General features: G+C 35.9%; 1 protein-coding gene across 1 annotated transcript in view; it reads right to left on the bottom strand.

Moving 5' to 3' along the window:
* Positions 1-13061: 13061 nt before the first annotated feature.
* LOC125656040 (uncharacterized) overlaps positions 13062-20779 on the bottom strand; it is a 189938-nt gene continuing 182220 nt past the window's right edge. Inside the window, exon 11 of the mRNA XM_056143735.1 lies at positions 13062-15741. The gene's annotated coding sequence lies outside the window, so the exon portion shown is untranslated. The remainder of the gene's footprint in view (positions 15742-20779) is intronic.

Here is a 20779-nt window from a genome sequence, read left to right on the forward strand (position 1 = left end):
TTTTCGGGGAATATCCGAATAAAGTTTTAGTATTTCCGAGATTTCATTTAAAATCATAATTACTGTTTCATATTAGATACATAAAGTACAATGTTAGCCCTAAATTGTGAACTAAGGCTAGCGTAGAATGAATGATTTTTGTCTTTGGGATAACACCAACCACTGCAGGGACAGTTACATCAGACTACGTTTGTATACGGAGAATTTATAATTTGTGTTCTATGTATTTAAAGTAGATTATTGAAGGAAAATGTACACATGATTATATAATATTTGAAACGGGTGTTGAAAGGACGAAATGATAAATAAAAATTGGCGTGATGCGGATTAAAAACATGGCAAATATAACCACAACATATATTGGCAACGGAGAAGCTATTTCAAGAACAAATACTCGTGTGAATATGAACCAGATTTTAAAATCTGTTCCCTTCATCTTCTGTCGAATTTTCGTGAATTTCAACTTCCAGGCAGGGGCGCCCCTAAACTTCATATTGTAAATTGTTCTTAAGTTTATAACCTATCAAACTATCAATAACAACACTTTTAGGGACAGACGTACCTTGAAAGACTTTATCTCCAAAAGTCAATGTCAAAATCGGTGTTCAAATGGGAAAATGCTGTTTAGGCCAACTTTGATTAATTTCAACAATGAAGATAACAAATTATTAGATCCAGATGAAAATAAAAAAAAATCCATATATATGTACGACAGAAAATAGCTAAAGATACTACTAGGCTGAAGCTAGCAGCCACTAACTAGCAACCAATAAGGTCATAGAAGCTAGCAGTCATTAAGAAAGTTCATCAAAGTACTGAGAGTACTCAGACGGAATACTAAAAAGTAACACAGAATAAATCAGAATTAAGAATTTTTCAAACAATTAATAAACATATTCTTAATTATAAAGTTTAATACTTGAAGGCAATTGAGCCCATCTGAAAGTTCCTGACGTTACATCACATAGGGATAATGAATGTCAATAACAATTTAATCTTTAAAGAGCCCAATAAAGGGTATGTAGGTAAGAAAGGGGAACCTATGAGTATCATTTTCTGCACTCGGTTTGGGGTTGTAGGGGTAGCACCTAGGGCCTCCCAGGAGTGGGGCCACTCTTCAGATTTCTCTAATAAATGACTATATACAGGGTGTTGGAATAAAAAAAAACTTGATAAAGGACTAGAGAACAATGACATCAAACATATATAACCTTTAAAAGGTGTCACACAGGCCTTTAAGGACAATTGAGCTCACCTGAAAGTTAATAATTTTACATCATGTAGAGTCTAATTAGTAGCTAATAACAACTTAATCTTTGAAAAGTTCACACAACGATTATATAGTAAAGAGAGGGGCTGTAGGGATACCACCTGGAGCCTGCCAAGAGGGGGGCCACTATTCAGCCCTCTCTTATAATTGACTTAAATGTGTTGGAATTAAAGATAATAATTGAATATTGGGTGATGAAAGAAAATAAAGCTGATAAACGGATGGAGAACAACAAATTCAAACATATGTAACCCGTACAAAAGGTGACATGGGTGTTAAAGTACAATTGAGCTCACCTGAAAGTTCCTAGTTTTACATGATAGCAACTTAATCATTGCAGAGTTCGCAAAAAGAGTATGCAGGTAACGAAAGGGACCCCTTGGGCTATCATTTTCCGACCTCAGTTTCGGTTAGAGGTACTTGTACTACCTGGGGCTTCCCAAGGGTGGGACCACTTTTCAGACCTCTCCAATAATTGAGTGTAGGGTGATGTAATAAAAAAACTGATGAAGGAGTGGGGCCATTTTTCAGACCTCTCTAATGATTGAATATTGAAGGATGAAAGAAAATAAAGCAAGTATACAGGTACTGAACGACAAAGTCAAACAGATAGAACCCCTAGAAGGAGCAGATAAGCTTTCAAGGGTAATTGAACACACCTGAAAGTTTTTGATCTTACACCATTAAGGGTGATAATGGAGACTGATAACAAATTAATCTTTGAAAAGTTTGCTAAAAGGTTCTACAGGCAAGAAAGGAGACCCCTAGAGCTATCATTTTCCACCCTCAGTTTTGGGCTGCAGGGGTGCCAGCTTGCGTTCCCAAGGGTGGGGCTACGTTTGAAACATTTCTAATAATTGACTTTAAAGCAATACAAAATGTAACTGACGGCATTTTCAAATATCCAATGATGTACTAAATAACACCTATCAAAATAACTAATATAATCCTCAAGATCTGAAGAAAACTTCGGCAAAAATAAACAAGAGGATATTGTTTAAGAGCACACCTACTAGCTTTTCGTATATACCACCACTGCGTCGTATACAATGACATAGGAACGATGACTGCCGAACATAATCGGGTTGCTGAGGCTTAGTCTATTTTCAGACTTCTTTAATTATTGACCCTGGTGAACTTTATTGACGTCGAATTGCAGGCCATAAACGTATATCTATGGGTGATTGCACATTTTTTGTTTCCCTGTAGTGTGCTGGTATGTCGCTCTTTTGTCAGGATCTTTCAATCTAGTTAATGTTTGTCATACCGTGGGGATCCAAGTTAAGATAGGCCCTCAGTACCCCTTGTTTATCGTAAGAGGTGACTAAATAGGGCGGTCCATCGGATGAGACCGCAAAAAGCAAGGCCCCGTGTCACAGAAAGCGTGGAACGATAAAAATCCCTCCCTGCTCAAAGGCAGTAAACGCCGAGCATAGGCCTAAATTTTGCAACCCTTCGCCGGCAATGGTGACGTCTCCATATGAGTGAAGAATTCTCGAGAAGGACGTTGAACAATATGCAACCAATCAATCAATCAATCAATTGAATTAACTTGATTGTTGGTTAAAGAGGGGCCAATCCACGTTGATGTATGGATGCTGACACCGGAGCGCTCACCAGCAAAGGCCCACGATATTGGCATTGGACACTGGCAAAGCAGTGGAATGCTCGTTGGACGAGTCATCGGGAAAAGGGAAAAACGTGCACTCTCTTGTGTGCGTCGTTTAAAGAAGGGATGAAGAAGTTCCGAGTGCGGTTCCAGGAGGCACCAGAGGAAGACAAAGAATTTTAGTACTACATCATTGTAATGGAAGAAGACGAGTTTGAGGCCTTCTTCATGGCTGAGTCATGTGTCCCAGACAGGTTTGAATTCCCCTAGGATAGTTCAGTGCCAGAGCTGAAAGCGTTTAGTGCAATGGACCTGGAGGATTCACCAGATCAGGATGAATTACCTGTTCAGAAGTGAAAATGAGATGTTTGGGGAATTTCCGGTGGTAGCAACGCAGGGACTTCCTCGATCAGGGGAGAAGAGTGGGTTGGAGGTAGTTTTTGGCCAAGTAGAGGACTGGGGGTGGGGGTGGCATGACCTGCAAACATGTTTCTGGGTATATAGAGACTTGTTTGCACCTATTTACTACAATATTTGGTAAATTTAGAATGTCTGCACATGAGCTGTTGATAGAAATGGGTCGATACTCAAACATAGCAAGGTCTCAATGAAAATGTCAGAAATGTGATTTAAACGAAATTGAAGAGGAATATCATTTTGTTCCGTCATGTCCCTATTATTCCGATTTATGAAAAACATGCATTAAACGATATTATTTTACTCGACCATCCATGTTCCAACTAGTGCAACTTTTTTCAATGAGAAACAGAAAAACATTATGTAATTTAGTAAGGTTTTTGATAAAGGCACAGAGCCAAGAAACTTATATGTTTGTCCATTCTCCATATTTGGTCACATGATTCTTTGCACATGATTCTTTTCGTATGGTTACACTCACTAGTATATTGTTACTTGATTATTATATAACTGTATACCAATGAGATGTTTCTAAATGTTTCAATAAACTAAACTAAACCCATTGGGCAATTACGCCCAATCACCTGATTCATGGAAGAAATGGCAATCCAGGGAATGCATCTTCAATTAGTGGTAAACAAAGGAACCGAGTCCAGTGTTCTGTTCACCATGGTCTATAGGGAGCTTACTCCAAGTCGGCCATAAAATAACATGACGCCTTTGTGCAGGCTGGAGAGAATTCAAGGATGGGAGGGTTTATAATCGGCCCCGTGGGTATACGCAGTAGGAAATGTGGAACACAGTCCTTATTTTTGTGACTCCTTTAGAGGATCAGATTATGTGGGAATGGAGTTCCTGCCTGGATTGCAAGCATGATATTCCTGGAAGAGGAGGCAGTATCCATGACATTCGATCTTTCTGAGGGAGAAAAAGGAGGTCAAAGTCTCTGTGACCAAGACAGTCCAGGTTTCAGTTGTTAAGTGTTTGCCTTCGTTATGACTCGACATTATATACAATTAGGCATTTTTAGGTGATCCCAATCGCCCATAAAGGTCTATGCGATCCCTTTCAAGGGTTCTGTATGTTTGATTCCATTGCTATCTATCCCTATCTCAGTTTCGTTTCCCTAGGTCACCAAATATTTAATTGCTAGAGAGATCTGAAAAGTAGCCCTACCATTGGGAAGCCCGGGGTGGTACCCCTACAACCCCAAACTGAGGGAGGAAAATGATAGCCCTAGGGACCCCTTCCTGTCCTGCACACTCCTTTTGTGGACTTTGCAAATATAAGATTGTTATTTACCTCCATTATCACCTTTTATGATGTAAAATCATGAATTTTCAGGTGAGCTCAATTGCCCTTAATGGCTTATTTTACATTTTTTAATAGTCTGCATGTTTGATATAATTGTCCTTTAATCGTTTATCAGTTTACCGTTATTCCAACCCTCTTTAATCAATAATTGGAGAGCTCTGAAAAGTAACCCCACCCTTTGGAGGTCACAGGTGGTACCACTTACAGCCCCAAACTCAGGATGAAAAATGCGACCCCTAGATGCCCCCTTTCTTACCTACATACTCTTTTAGCGGACTCTTCAAAGATTAAGTTGTTATTAGCCTACGTACATAATGACTATACATGATGTAAAATCATGAAATTTCAAGTGAGCTAAATTACCCTTTAAGGCATATATGACCCCTATTTAGAGTTTTTTATGTTTGACTTTATTGATCTCTGGTCCTTATCAGTTTTCATTTAGTCCAACACTTTATGGAAGTCCCACGTGGTATCCTAACAGCCCAAAATTGAGGGTCGAAAACGATAGCTTAAGCAGACTCTTCAAAGGATAAGTTGTTATTAACTTCCAATATGACCATACATGATATTTCTATGAAGCAGAATTTATTCACAATTTTCTACTTCAGAGGAAAAATATCTAGCTGTGACATTCAATCCGATATTTAGATGTATCGACGACGCTTTATCTGATCAGGATATAGGGGTCACAGCGGGTGTCCAGGGGTCCGTCTTTGCCCAATTATCTAGTTTGTATTGCTTGTAGGAGTTATGAGATTGATCACTTTTCGTTATCTTGAATTTTCATCTATTAACAATGATGACTTTCATTCCTATGTCGATTCCATATATCCCAGTGAACTCGGAATAAAAAACACCTCTGTTCCATACTTAAAGATATTGAAAATAGATATGAACGGCAGACTAGGAACTGAACATTGTGACAAACGGGATATTTTCACCTACTGACAAACAAGTTGATGGTGCAGGATTTTCAACAGTCTCGTTTAAAATCAGTATTTCGCAAAGTCTATGGTCGTTATAACGGTCTAGTTTGTCAATACAACCTGTCATTGGGTCAAATGCTTTCTGACGTGTTTTATACCAATTGTTAGACCGTTTTTGGCACACATATTTTCATTACAGATAACTCCGTTTACCTGATTGGGATATGGGGCTCACAGCGGGTATGAGCGATAGACAGGGGTTGCTTACTCCTCATAGGCACCTGATCACACCTATGTTGTGTCCAGGGGTCCGTATTTACCCAACTCTCTATTCTGTATTGCTTATAAGAGTTATGATATTAATCACTTTTCGTTATCTTCACATTTCACAATGTAAAATCATGTACTTTGAGGTGAGCTTAATTGCCATCAAAGCGCTTTGTGACCCCTTTTTCGGTTTTATGTTTCATTTCACTGTTCTTTAGCCCTTTATCAGTTTTGTTTTATTCCACTACCGTAAAATCATTTATTAGAAAGGTCTGAAAAGTGATCCCACCCTCGGGAGGCGCCAAGTGGTACCCGTACAGCCTCAAACTGGGGGTGGAGAATGATAGGTCCCCTTTATCGTTTGCACGATGTTTTAGCTGATACTTCAAACACTAAGTTTTATTATGATCCCATATAATGTAAAATCATTAACTTTCATGTGAGCTCAATTGCCCTTGGAGGCTTATGTGACCCCTTTTAGGGTTCTGTGTTTTTGGTTTCATTATTCTCTAGTTTTTGTCGGTTTTGTTTTATTCCATCACCTTATAGTCAATTATGAGAGAGGTCTGAAGAGAGGCCCTAGCCTTGGGAGTCCCCAGATGGTACCACCCCAGTCCCAAACTCAGAGTGGAAAATGATAGTCCTAGGCATTCCCTTCCTGGCCTGAATACTTTTTTTGGACTCTTCAAAGATAAAGTTATTATTAGCCATCATTAAGATCGTACATGATTAAAATTAGGAACTTTCAGGTGATCTTAAATGCCGTTAAATACCTAATTGACCCCTTTTAAGATTTTATATGTTTGACTTTATTGTTCTCTAGACCTTTATCAGTTTTGTTTTATTCTGACACCCTAGTCATTTATTAGAGAGGTCTGAAAAGTCATCCCATCTTTTGATGGCACCAAATGATACCTTTACAGCCACAAACTGAGGGCGGATAATGCTAGTCCAAAAGGTCCACCCACTTCCTAGCCTGCAAACTCCTTTTGTGGACCCTTCAAATATTAATTTGTTATTAACATTAATTACCTCTATGTGCTGTAACGTCAGGAACTTTCATGTGACCCCAATTGCCATAAATTATGAAACTTAGTAATTAAAGACGTTTTGATTAATAGTTTGAAAAATTATCAATTTTAATTTATTATGTATTACTTTTACGTAATTCGTCTGAGTATCCTCAGTACTTTGATGAACTTTCTTATTGGCTACTAGCTTATATGGTCTTATTGGCTGCTGGTTAGTGGCTGCTAGCTTCAGCCCAGTAAAGAAACTTGTTATAAGAATGTGAATTTTCCCAGAATTTTTCTCCCCTGTAGTTTTTTTTCTTTTGTTACCCTGACTTGCTTAAATTATATCTCAACTAATTTTGAACATATTGCCTGTAGTTTCGCTGTGGATGTTGTTGTCTCAAAATGCTATGCAAATCTATTAACATGAAAGGTGGAGATAACGAACAGTGATCAATCTCATAACTCCTATAAGCAATACAAAATATGTAGTTGGGCAAACACGGACCCCTGGATATATCAGAAGTGGGATCATGTGCCTAAGAGGAGTAGACTTCTCCTGTCGACAGGTCACATCCGCCGTGAACCCTATATATTGATCAGGTAAACAGAGTTATCCGTACTCAAAATTAATTTACCAAGAATGACCAAACAATCGGTATGAAACAAGTCAAACAGCATCTGACTCAATGATAGGTTGTATTGGCAAATTAGATTGCTATAACTTTCGTAGAATTTGCTAAATGCTGACTTTTAAATGAAACTGTTGAAACCCCTGCATCATCAACTTGTTTGTCAGTAGACTGCCTCGATTTAAAAACTGATCCTACGCAGAACAAGCTGATGTCTTTTATTCTGAGTTTCCAGGGATATATCGAATCGACATATGAATGAAAATGAGCATTGTTAATAGATAAAACGTCGGCGACATATCTAACTGTCGAATTGAAGGCTACAGCAAGAATGTTTTTCTTCTCACATAGAAATTGTTTGATAATCTCTGCTCCGTGTGAATATAAAAACGTGTCAGCTAACAGTTGTGTTTGAAAAAAATCTTTAAACACCGCTGTCGTTGGTCATTTTCACTGTGTGGATATACTGATCTATATTGTAGTATAACAAAATCTTTGGAATTTGCATATAATGTACCAACTATACAGGGGCCATTGCATTATCCAAACAGTTCTGATAAACAGTTTTGATGACAGCATGTCTTTATTGAATACCATAACTTGATCAAACAAGTCTAATAGTACAAGTTTTTGAGATATTTTTTTGAAAAAATATGCATGAATAAATACAACTACCTAGTGTATTGAAATTGCTTCGAAAGTTTCAAATGTATCGGGTATTGTTATGTCTGGTGGTGTTAATGTTGAGAATTTGCTGGATTTTCACAGTTCAAAACTCTTCGTTTGCATTGATAAAAAGTGCTCGATTTTGCTTCCACATCCACCCACGGAAAGATGCAAGTCGTGCAAGGAACGAAACGGAACGCTTTGGGGGTGTAATAACAAGGTTTGTATAACGTATCTGTACATACATGACATTCAAAGTGAAAGAAAATAATACTGAGTTTGAGGTTTGTACGTATCGTCGCATGGTGCATCTGATGCATCAAAATTGGTACCGTATAAGTTTTACATGGCAAATAGCTGAGTCCAGCATAGCCTAAATAGTCTAGTCCACCTTATTAAGAGCGATTAGCCCAAACATTCAACCTATTAGTCGCATTTTATCCTCCTTTTGGAGTCGTAGGTAGTCAAAGTTGAGTTAATGAAAAAAAAAATGATAGTACAGACACTGAGGCGTACTATTACACCACTTGCACGAAAGGGTACGAAACGATTCTTGCACGGAACGGTGAACGGTTTGCACAAAACGCAGAACGATCTGCACAGAACGGTGAACGATGAACGATTCGCACGAAACACTTTACACTAAAGGCTGACCACATTGTAGGCGTGGCTTGCATTATTGCTTATTGCTTATTTTGGAAATAAAAGAAAAATATGCAAAAATCGTATCGTCATGGAATATTGATTAATCAAATTTTATTGATTCATTGGTCTATTAAACTTATTGGACCTGAATATAAAATGATTGTGTCTGTTTCCTATTTTGGTACATTCATTCTGAGTGTCTTTAAAATACATTTACTATTTGTATATTTCAAGCCTCTTCCCAAACATAGATGTTAAATAAACCTATACATTTATAAGCGTGTATGAAAACAGATCAAATTATGTTTAAAGAAACCTCTTGTTAGGAAAGATTCGTTTTGGGACGGAGATAGGGTTATGAACAGTCTGCATGAAACAATAGGCAATACCTGCATGCTTCGATGTTTCGGCATTATTTGTTTCACCCTGGGGTTTGTTTAAAAAAGGAATAATTTAATGACTTATGAACACGTTGGAATAAACGAAAATGAATATTTTTCAACTTCGGTACTAAAGGAAAAAGCTGCATTAGTTGTATCGGCATGGGATATTGATTATTCAACTTTATTTGTGCATTGCTCTATTGAATTCAATGAAAAAGTCGCGCTTCTTTCGCTAGTTTGTACATTCAATTTGAGTACCGTTAAAATACATGCCTCTTCTCAAAGACAGATGTTTAATGAACCTATATATTTTTACATACGTGTATGACGACAGATAAAATGATCAAATGATTAAAAAACAATTTTCATCAGGTAAGACTGGAACATATTCTCGGGCATGGGGGGGGGGTGTTGTTGCATCTATACATCGTATTAGCCAGTCGATAAGAACATGTCACCTTGGATAAGAAGAAACATACAAAAAAAAAACATAATCAAAATCTGATTGAAATGGATTTAGAAATAAATCAAACATATAAATGAGTAGATAAAACAAATAATAACTCAATACAGTAATGATCAATAGATACGCAAGTGGATTTAACATCGAATTTTAATTAGATTGTTGCATTTGCCTCAATTTTGAACCTATAGAAAACTGCATTCATTTTTGAGAGACAAATGACAAAAACACCTCTGTTGTCATATATGAATTGCCCCCGCCGATTTTCACACCTTCTTTACGAATGTTAATTTCAAATACCCGATTAGCTGACCTCTATTGTGTTAAAAAAAGCACCTTGGCATTTGCGTAGAATATGAAATTTTGTATTATGCTGACAGTTCCATTTAAAAATTTTGATGAAAATACTGTTTTATTTAAAAAGAGAAACCTGATCATACAAATGTAACGAGGAAAGCTAATTATTCCTATATACAAAACAAAAAAACTACCGAAGGCAAAGATGTCTGCCAAAGTATCTATTTTGCATTGCTTGTAGGAGTTATGAGATTAATCACTGTTCGTTATCTTCACCTTGCATATACAAGTCTCTGCACTTGCTAAAAACTACCAAGGGGATAAAATGGTATCGGAATAATACAAAGCATGTAAAATATGCACAGAAGCAGGAAGAAAAGAAAAACTATTGAGAAAAAGGGTTAATTTTACGTATAAATTTAAGGTTGTGAATGATCGGAAGAACGAAAATGACGCTCCATGTAAAATTGACACATTTTTTCTTGATGATAGGAACATAAATTGATATTATTGATACTCACCTGTGGCCCTTTATTACAAATGTTAAATGAGTATATTTTCGTTCAAGGAAATGTGAATAGATGCAGGAGAAAAAGAAAATATCTCAACCATTTTAGGTCATGTTCGGTCATTTTTCAACCATGTAAAGACTTTATTGGCTTTAGTTGAAGTGCCAAAAATGTTGACGTACGCATGGCGCATCCGGCCGTATACAGTGAGGGTTCTTTACAGTGTCAACGTACCACGATGAGGGACCTCCATTTTTAAGGGTATAGCAAACTACGTGATTCTTTTAATGCGGAGAACTTTCAGAAGAAACAGTCTTTAAACGTCTTATATTTGACTTTGCACCGCGAGATCAAGAATTAAGATAGGTCATTGCAACCAGTAAAACCTAGATAAAAACGTCCATAGTTCGAAACCATTGTACAACCTACCTCTAGGCAGCCGTCTGAAACTCAAAAGGTAATATCCATTAAAACTTAATCCAGGATCTATACAGATCTACTTAACGCCGAATAGTTATACGGACAACGGGTGCTTAATTAAACATTACTCTTTACGAATTGATTCGAGTCTGTATGGTGGTACAGCAAAAGTATATCTCTTAACAAATTTCCAAGATATTCTGTAACCCTTTAAGATGAAGGAGTTTGGATTTGATCTACTCTCAACTTTGTACTCTTTACGGGATTTATGATATCTTATTCCACCTCTGATATATCCAGGGGACCGTGTTTCCACAACTCTCTATTTTGTATTCCCTAAAGGAGCTATGAGATTGATTGCTGCTCGTTATATTCACCTTTTCTTGAGATTGTTCAGTTTTCACCTTTTTATGAAAAGCAACCATAACAAAGGAGATTGAACAATACGTTGACCAAATACAATAAGTCTACTGAAAACTAATACTGAACACTCGTACATGGATAAGACAAAGTCACACTGAAATAAAGTATTGAAATTTATTGAGTTGAAACTGAATACAAATAAAGTAGAAATTTTAAACCAGGTTTTGCTTTAACCTAAGGTAAACACGGGCGCTGAGCAAATTCTGACTTCTGTTGACGATTATGCCAGACGATGTGCTAAATATTAAAATGAAGAACTTGATACCTTGACAGAGTGGATTAAAAGCATAAGAGAAATATCAAAATCCAGTATTGGACAAATCAAAACAAAAGTACGTACCATATATCCTTCTTAGTTAACCAGAAGCGATCAAAGCATTGTATAGGTTAAATGATGGATATGTTTTGGTTCCAACAGCCCTTTTAAAAGACGAAATTTTTTAACACCATGCTTCAGTGTTAGACACATTTAATAGCCCAGTCAACGAATATGAATTACCATACTTATACTGAATTCCCAAACTTCACAAAAACCCTTACAATGAAAGATACATTGTTGGGTCGATTAAATCTTCTACCAAGCCCCTATTTTTGCTCATCACGAAGTTATTAACAGACGTGAAGGGGAAACTGTAAACGTACTGCGTCACAACATATGCCAGCAGTGGTATAAATCAAAAGTGGATTCTAACGAAATTCCCCAAGAACTTTTAGTAAATTTTAAATCGCAAAACCTTTTTGCAAATCAACAACATCAAAACGTATCACTTTTCAACAGTTTAAACGACCATTCATCATGATAAACTAAAGACTGAACTTTCTGACGTTATAGACGGTTGCTACCTCAACAAAAAATCGAAGAAGGAAATCTCCGTATCCAGTTATCAGTCATCTAAAACATTATTATGTTTAACACGGTAACACCACCCTGATTCCATGTACACGTACTCTGAGGTTGAAATTTTAAAAATGCTGGAGTTCATCATTGACAATATCTTCGTAGTCTTTGGCGATCAGGTCTTTTAACAGTATGTTGGAATAACCGTAGGAACAAATGGTGTTTCTTTATTAGCTGACCTGTTTTTATATTCTTATGAAGCAGAGTGTATTCAAAAATTTCTATATTAGAAGAAAATATACCATGCTGTGGCCTTCAACTCGGTATTTATATCTACCGATAGCGTCTTATCTATTAACGATACCCATTTTTATTCATATGTCGATTAGATATATCACCATGAACTCGAAATAAACGACACCACAGTCCGCAACATCTGCTTCGTACTTATATATTTTATTGAAAATAAATATTCAAAGCAAACAACATTGTGACAAACATGGTAATTTCAGTTTCTCCATCGTCAACTTCCCATATCTGTGTAGCAATATTCAAGAATCACCTGCATATAGTGTTTATATCTCTCAACTTATTTGATAGACAAGAGCTTATTCTGCTTATGGTCAATTTTCATATCGAGGTAGGACACTGACAAACAAGTTAATGTTACAGGGGATTCAACAATCTCGTTTAAGGTCAGCATTTTCCAAATTTATGTGGCCTATCTTTGGGTCAAATGACGTGTTTCATACCAATTGTTAGGCTGTTCTTTGCAAACTGATTTTGACTACGGATTACTCTGTTCACCTGTTCTAGATGTAGGGCTCGCGGTGGGTGTGACCGATTTAGAGGGGGTGATTACTCCTCCTAGGCACCTAATCTCACTTCTGGTATATCCAGGGTCAGTGTTTGTCCAAATCTCTATTTTGTATTCCGTATAGACGTTACGAAATCGATCACTGTTCGTTATTTTCACCTTTGATTGTACTGTTCAAGCTATATTGATATATTTTAGTCGACGCATGCGCTATATATTTTCTAATTGAACCACCGTATGCAGATCTGCTTTTTGTCACGTAATTGATGCATTCTTGACTATTTTCAAATTGCACACCAATATTCCGTAGGAAAATGCAATGATTTGAACTGTTTATTAACATGTGTATAAGTGTTGAAAATCAACGTTCATGATATAGTTAACCCATTTCCATTTTTGAGGACTAAAGTACAAGTAATAACCATATTTTTCTTTTATTAAGAAAAGCTTACTTGAGCTAGAATTTACAATTACAATACAGGTATATCACAAAAAATGCACACTCTTAAATGAGTCGTTCCTAGCAAAAAGGACCCTTATCTTTTAAAAAAAAATATTTTTCAAAAAACGTCATAATGAAAAAATGTGAAGTCATTTTTGAATACTTGTAAAGAAAAAGGTCATGGTTACCCATCAGGAGTTGGTTGTCATCTTTTATTGACTGTAATATTTTAAATGACAATCATCATTGCTCTAATATTTTGAGGGATATTATCTATAGTTCATAACTTCGAACTGATATACTTAAGGGCCCTTTTTGCTAGGAACGGCTCAAATGATAAAACTGAAAATAGTATGTATAAACTGATGTTTCGTAGTTACATGCCCTGATGAAATGATATTTCATCAAACTGAGATAAATCAAAGACATAAAGCATTTTTAATCGAATTACAAAATGGATTGCAATTAGATTCAACTAATTAATCTTATATAATTTTCTGTTAATTTGACTGAACATTGAGATCAGCTAAAGTATTCAAAAATGATTTTAAAATGATAATAATAATAAGATAAAATAGTACCATATCTAACAAAAGATCTAAGGGTCACAATGTTCACCTGAATCAATTAATCTGATACTGCTGTTCTTGAAAAAACTGATGCTTTTTTTTATAAAAGATATTTTACCCACTCTATTCCCACGAAAAATCGTAAATCCATAGCATGACTCCATCTAAGCCAAACATTGACATAACTTAAGCCAACTTAAATCCACATATATTGATGTATCATCTAAACTATACTTCCCGATGTTAGGTCTAGCCTAACCCCATAATCCATAATTTCATGATTTTCAATTTCCCACCCCATACATTCTCATGTAAAACTATTGTGACCCATATCTACCATCAAAATTTACCTGCTTTCATAAAATTACGACTAATCATGGTCCTACTACTCATGAGAATAAGATTTGTAAAAAATAAATGTAAAACTTTGATCCCCTATTGAGGCTCCATCTTATCCCGGCCAGGACTTGAATAAACTTGAATCTGAACTGCCTGATGATGCTGCCATACTTATATTACTAATCATGACCCTGTTATTCTTCAGCAGAATATTTTTTTAAGTTTTGTCCTAATATTCCTAGTAAAACTTCCAATGCAATCACTATTGTGGCTCTACCTGACTTTGGGAGCACTGATTTTGAAACAAAATGATTTTGCACTACCTGGGGATGCCTGTCTACCAACATGATTAATCATTAGCTGTTCATAAGAAGACATTTCATTTGATACACATATAAAATTTTGATCCCCCATACTGACTTCAACCAACCTCCGTGAACCGCAAATTGAACAAACATGAACTTTTACAAGCTGAGGATGCTTTGTTATTACTGATATCAATAATCATGACCTTGCTATTTTCTAATATAAAACGGGGATCCCAAATTGGGGCCATCATCCAATCTACCACACCATGACTTGCACAAACTTGAAACTGCACAATCTGAGGACGCTTGTATATGAAAACCACTTATTAAGGACTTGTTCTTCCTCATCAGAATATTTTAAATATTTTAAACGAGATTTTCTTACATATTCACCTCTAAATCGCATCGCCACAGTCGTTTGAATAATTTTGAATTTACATTCTTTAAGGTGTATTTCACGTAAATTTGGTCTTTTCTGGTCTAGTAGTTCTTGAGAAGATTTGTTTTAAAAAAGAATACCCATTCATATTTTAACAAATTGTGAACATCGTTCCTGAACTTAACATACATACTTAGAACCCAATGACTTTGGATAACACTGGTCGGCCCAGTGGTTTTAGAAATGAAGATGAAAGTGTAAAATGTTTACGGACGGACATACGCAGAGATGGTATGACTATCAGACGGACGGACAGGTAGTCACTTCAATAGACAGGTGAACTAAAAATGGAACACAGATTGGCGTGTAAAACATGGAAAAAATTTCTATATAAAGATGAAACACAATTCCATGTACAAAATAATTGAAAACAATTTCCTTGAAGAGAGCTGAAAACAATCTCCATGTAAAGATTGAACACATTTCCCATGTAAAAAACAAATGAACACAATCTCCATGTGAATAAGAATAAAATACAATTAATTTGTAAAACAAAACTAAAACATTACATTTTAAAATAAAATAAACTTTCAAGAATAACAATCAGATTAAATATGTATGTAACACATATGTATGGTATGCATCCCAATTTCTTGATTCGCCAGCATTTCCATGTAGTGTTAATCTAAATATTGCTTGCCATCGAACATCAGCACAATTTACTTTAAAACATCATCGCATAAGGCTACAAAGTCGTTATCTTCAAAGGCTATCCTCCCATGTATTCATATTCTGTAAAACAAAACTTTTGTCATGTATATCTTTATACTAAAAGTAAACACACATGGTATGGTACAAGGAGTTCAGAGATATTCACTTCATAAGAACACATCAATCTGTCCCGGTATAGCTGAATGTGACGGACGCTCTACACATGTCAACCAGCACGATACTCATGGATCACAATGCTCACATTAGTCACCTTGTCCATACATAGATACTAAAGGATAGCATTAGCTTTAAATATGTAGGGTAGATGGTTGATATTGCACTTCGTAAGGATATTTCAATAGGAAGTTTGTAGATCGTTCCAATGAGGTTCTTCGGAATATCTTCGATTTTTTTCCTATATATATCTATGTGAGCCTGCCTTGCCACTGGGTGAAATACAAATAAACAAACTTCCTCCCAGAGTATGCTGGACTACTTGTTGGCATTATAGCATATGTTAAAAGATTAAAACCATTAGAGGTGAAGATAACGAACAATGATCAATCTCATAACTTCTATAAGCAATACAAAATAGATAGTTGGGCAAACACGGACCCCTGGACACACCATAGGTGGGATCAGGTGCATAGGAGGAGTAAGCATCCCTTCTCAACAAGTCACACCCACTGTGAGCCCTATATCCCGATCAGGTAAACAGAGCTATCCGTAGTCAAAATAAGTATGCCAAGAACGACCTACCAATCGGTCTAAAACACGTCAGACAGCATTTGACACAGATAAGTTGTATTGACGAACTAGATCGTTATAATAACCATGGAATTTGCGAAAAGCTGACTTCAATCGAGACTGTTTGTCAATAGCTTGCCTAGATTCAAAAACTGACCATACTCAGAACAAGCTCTTGCGTATCAAATATGTTGAAAGATATAAGCATCATATGCAGGTGATAATGGAATATTACTATATAAATATGGGAAGTTGACGATGGAAAAGCTGAAATCATCCCGTTTGTCATACAGTTGAATTGTCAGTTGGCCATTATTGTCTACTTTCAATAAAATATCCAGGTGCAGTAACCGCAACGTTATTCTTGATATGCTAAACGATAGAACACGATATATACACGCACGATAGGATAGGATACACGCAGGATAGGATAGAATACACACAGAATACGATATGATACACGATAAACCTGATAAACACAAAACCTGATAAACAATCTTCACGACAGACCTGATAAACTCAAAACACGATAAACGATCTTCGCGATAAACGGAAAACCTGATAGAAATGTTGTAAATTTAAAAGCAATTTAGACAAAACGAAATTTTGATACCTACATAATTACATTATATTGAAAATGATACTGAATAATTTGAATATTCATTGTATACCTAAAACGTATATTTTCTTTAATCCATGGTCGCGCTGTTTTTTTTTTTTTTTTTTTTTTAATTCTATTCATTTTTTTACGCCATCACAGCTAAAATCAGAAAACTAAACTATATACAGCTTTTTAATTCATTATTTGATATCTATATGAATTTCCTGAGCAAATGATTCTAAAACTTAAATTCTCACCTAATGTTTAATATATCAATTATACAGGGAATTAACAATTAATTTTAATATAATGTAGGGATATCATGCTTCAGTAGCTCTCTCAAAGGCGGATGCAGCGCTGGCGCGCCGGGCGCCCCCCCCCCCTACCCCCGTTTGATTTTTTTTTTGCTGTTGGTTAAATTCAAACAAAAGAGCAAAATATACGTATGTAGACATTATATGTTCATTATCTAAATGAAGAAGAACACACTCTTTTATTGGCATAATTTCGTTAGCTTCCGGGGCTTTCGCCCCCTGTACCCCATCAATGCAAAGCTTCAAGGCAACCCCAGCCTTCTACTACCCCCATCCCCCCGTTATTAAATTCCTGGATCCGCCACTGTCTCTTATTCTAATGTCTAGTATCTTGAATGTGAAATAAAATCAAGTTATATTATGTGTGTCGCGAGGAGGGGGTATATTTTGCATCAAGCTCCACATTCACTGCTCATTCAAACAGTACAATTACTTTCATAATGACCGCTTTAAAAAATCCACTGCACTACACCATATCTTCATTCGTTATATATGTCTATACTATGAGTGATAATTGTTAGTCATAATTGGAACATATTTATTTGAATTGATATCTTAATAACAAAAAAATGAATAAACTATATATGAAAAAATAAACCAACCTCGCATTTTTTAAATTCGTAATTTTAAAACACTTTAAAAATGTTGTGCTTAGAATGTAAAAAAAAAAAAAATAATCATCAAAACCGACATAAATTTCTAGTATCTACCCGTACGACTATTGGTATATGGTACAAGTGTACATGTACAATTAAAAAAAAGAACGATGACAGCTGAGTCGTGCCCAGTTGAACAGACTTTTGGGAGATGCAACACCCTTGCACCCGTTTAAAACTTAATCTTCTAAATGTGTGAAATACAATGTCCCTAAGAATGTTTGCGGTCAAAACACGGGTGATACACAAAATCATAGATAAGGACGCGCACAAGTATATAAGTAGAATACAGGTGGGGAAAAAAGCGGAAGAAAAATAGCCCTTATCAAAATATATGTAATTAACAATGCAATTTACTGACTTTCCCTTACAAATCGGAACTTCCTATTTCTCTGTTAGTGTTAATTATAAATGATTGTTTCTAGACAAGCAAATGTTTATGAATTTCAGACGAAGAAGCTTTCAGATTCACTGTCCTCGGTTTGCTCGGCAAACTACTGCCTACTTTCCTGACTACTTAAAATAAAATTGTGATAAATCTTGACCCTCTCTGAACAGACAAATAGCTCTTCTTCTGACTTAAAATCGACAACTTTGTGTTCTCCTTCAAATATACTGTCTTTCCGCGATTCCTAAAAATAGTTTCTTTAACACAACGAATAAAGCTTACAGAAAACATCGTGCTTCTGCATTACATTTAATATACGATCCCGATAGTTTCCGAAGCTACACGATAAACGGTTTTCACGATAAACGGATAACCTGATACACGCAAAACACGATACACGGTAGACCTGATAAACGTAAAACACAATAGGAAACGGAAAACTTGATAAACGCAAAACACGATAGGATAGGATACACACACGATACGATAGGATACACACACGATAGAACACGATAGGAATGTCAAGAATAACGTTGCAGGTACTGTATGAAACAGAAATGGACGACTCTGTTGTGTCTTTTATTTCTAGCTCAAATAGACATATAAATGGAAGTTTTTATTGTTAATAGACAAAATGGTGTCGATATATCTTAATTTCGAATTGAAGGCCACGGCAAGAGATTTTCTTTTCTCGCGTAGAAGTTTTTGAATATATTCTGCTTTATATGAATATAGAAACAGGTCAGCTAGCAATGGAGCACAATCTGTGCCCATGAGAATTCTAACAGACTGTTGGAAGACCTGATCACCAAATACCACGAAGATATTGTCAATGAGGAACTCTAGCATTTTTTTAAATTTCAATTTCAGAGTTTTTGTGCATGGAATCAAAGTAGTGTTTAACAAAGTAATTTTTGAATGAGTGATCACTAGATATGAATATTTCCGTTTTCTATTTTTGTTGAAGAAGCAACTGTCTATGATGTCAAAAAGTATAGTCTTTCATTTATCGTGAGGAATGGTCGTGTAAAGTGTTGAAAAGTCATAGGTTTTGATGTTATTGATTTGGAAAAAGTCATTTCGGAGAATGGTCAGGTTAAAATCAGGATGGAAAGTGTGCTTATTTATTCGGGTCTTGAATGTTTTCGGGAATTGTCTGTGACCCTGGAAGATGGTAAAGTGTTCCAGATCACTTCTTTTCAACTTCGCACTTTTTGACGAAATCGTGTCCTTGCATGCAGGGGATGCTTACTCCTCCTAGGCACCTGATCCCACCTCTGGTGTGTCCAGAGGTCCGTGTTTGCCCAACTATCTATTTTGTATTGCTTATAGGAGTTATGACATTGATCACTGTTCGTTATCTTCACCTTACATGCAAAATTCTAATTATTGTTCATTATCCCATAGACCCTGAGGCGTATTACTACACCTCCAAAGTGTTCCATATCTTTTCATGCAAACTGTTCATCGTTCAGTGCAAATCGTTCAGCGCTCTGTGCAAACCGTTTCGTTCAAGAATCGCTCTGTACATAATCAAATCACACTCATAGAGATGTATTGATCGTTCAAACCACGCCCAGGCCCTTAGAAATTACAGACAGTACTAAACGTGCAATTCAGGTCGGTATAGGATCAGGGACAGATGAACGTTGTTGAGAAATCAAGTAAATATTTTAAAAGTTCACTAAGGTGGACTTTCGAGAGTGAAAATTTGCAAATAATCGAGAGAAAAAAAACAGTGATTCTAAAACTATCAAGCAGAGCAAAATCCGATATATTCGTAGCCCTTGAAGCAATATTATATTTTCAGAAGCGTGACATAGTTCTCCCCTCGGTATGTGTTTTGTTGTTGGGTTTTTTTTGTGTACATAGGAATAATTTGTCTCGTTAGACTTGTTTGGTCATTATATATTTTTCAATAAAAATATTTCCTTCAAAATGGTTTATCGGAACTGTCTGGAAAAGGTCGACCTGTGTAAAACGTTTACATTTTATGCAAATTCTAAAGTACTGTGATTTGTTTTTTTTCCCACTATGATAAAGGTCTTTGAAATTAACAACAGTTTTGACTTTTTGCAGGAGATGTGAAAATTGACAGGGGAATTGAAACATGACAATAGAGGTATTTACAATTTTGTCCCTCAAACTCGATTGTAGAATATGCAAAGTTTTCTTTAGGTCTACGATTGTGGAAAATACAACAATACCAGAGAGCAATAATATGTTAAAATTGTCTAGAAATATGTTCTAAATAATTCAATCTGAACTGATATTGCACCAAGAAATAGAATGACGATTAAATCTTAACATTTTCATATATTCAATATCAAAGTCTAGTTTAAAGTTTAGGTGAAATGTCGGATTTGAAAAACTAAAAGTATTTTAATAATTACTGTATTTAGTCATTATTTGT

Source organism: Ostrea edulis, chromosome 7 (genome assembly GCF_947568905.1).
Source record: "Ostrea edulis chromosome 7, xbOstEdul1.1, whole genome shotgun sequence".
Lineage (NCBI taxonomy): Eukaryota > Metazoa > Mollusca > Bivalvia > Ostreida > Ostreidae > Ostrea > Ostrea edulis.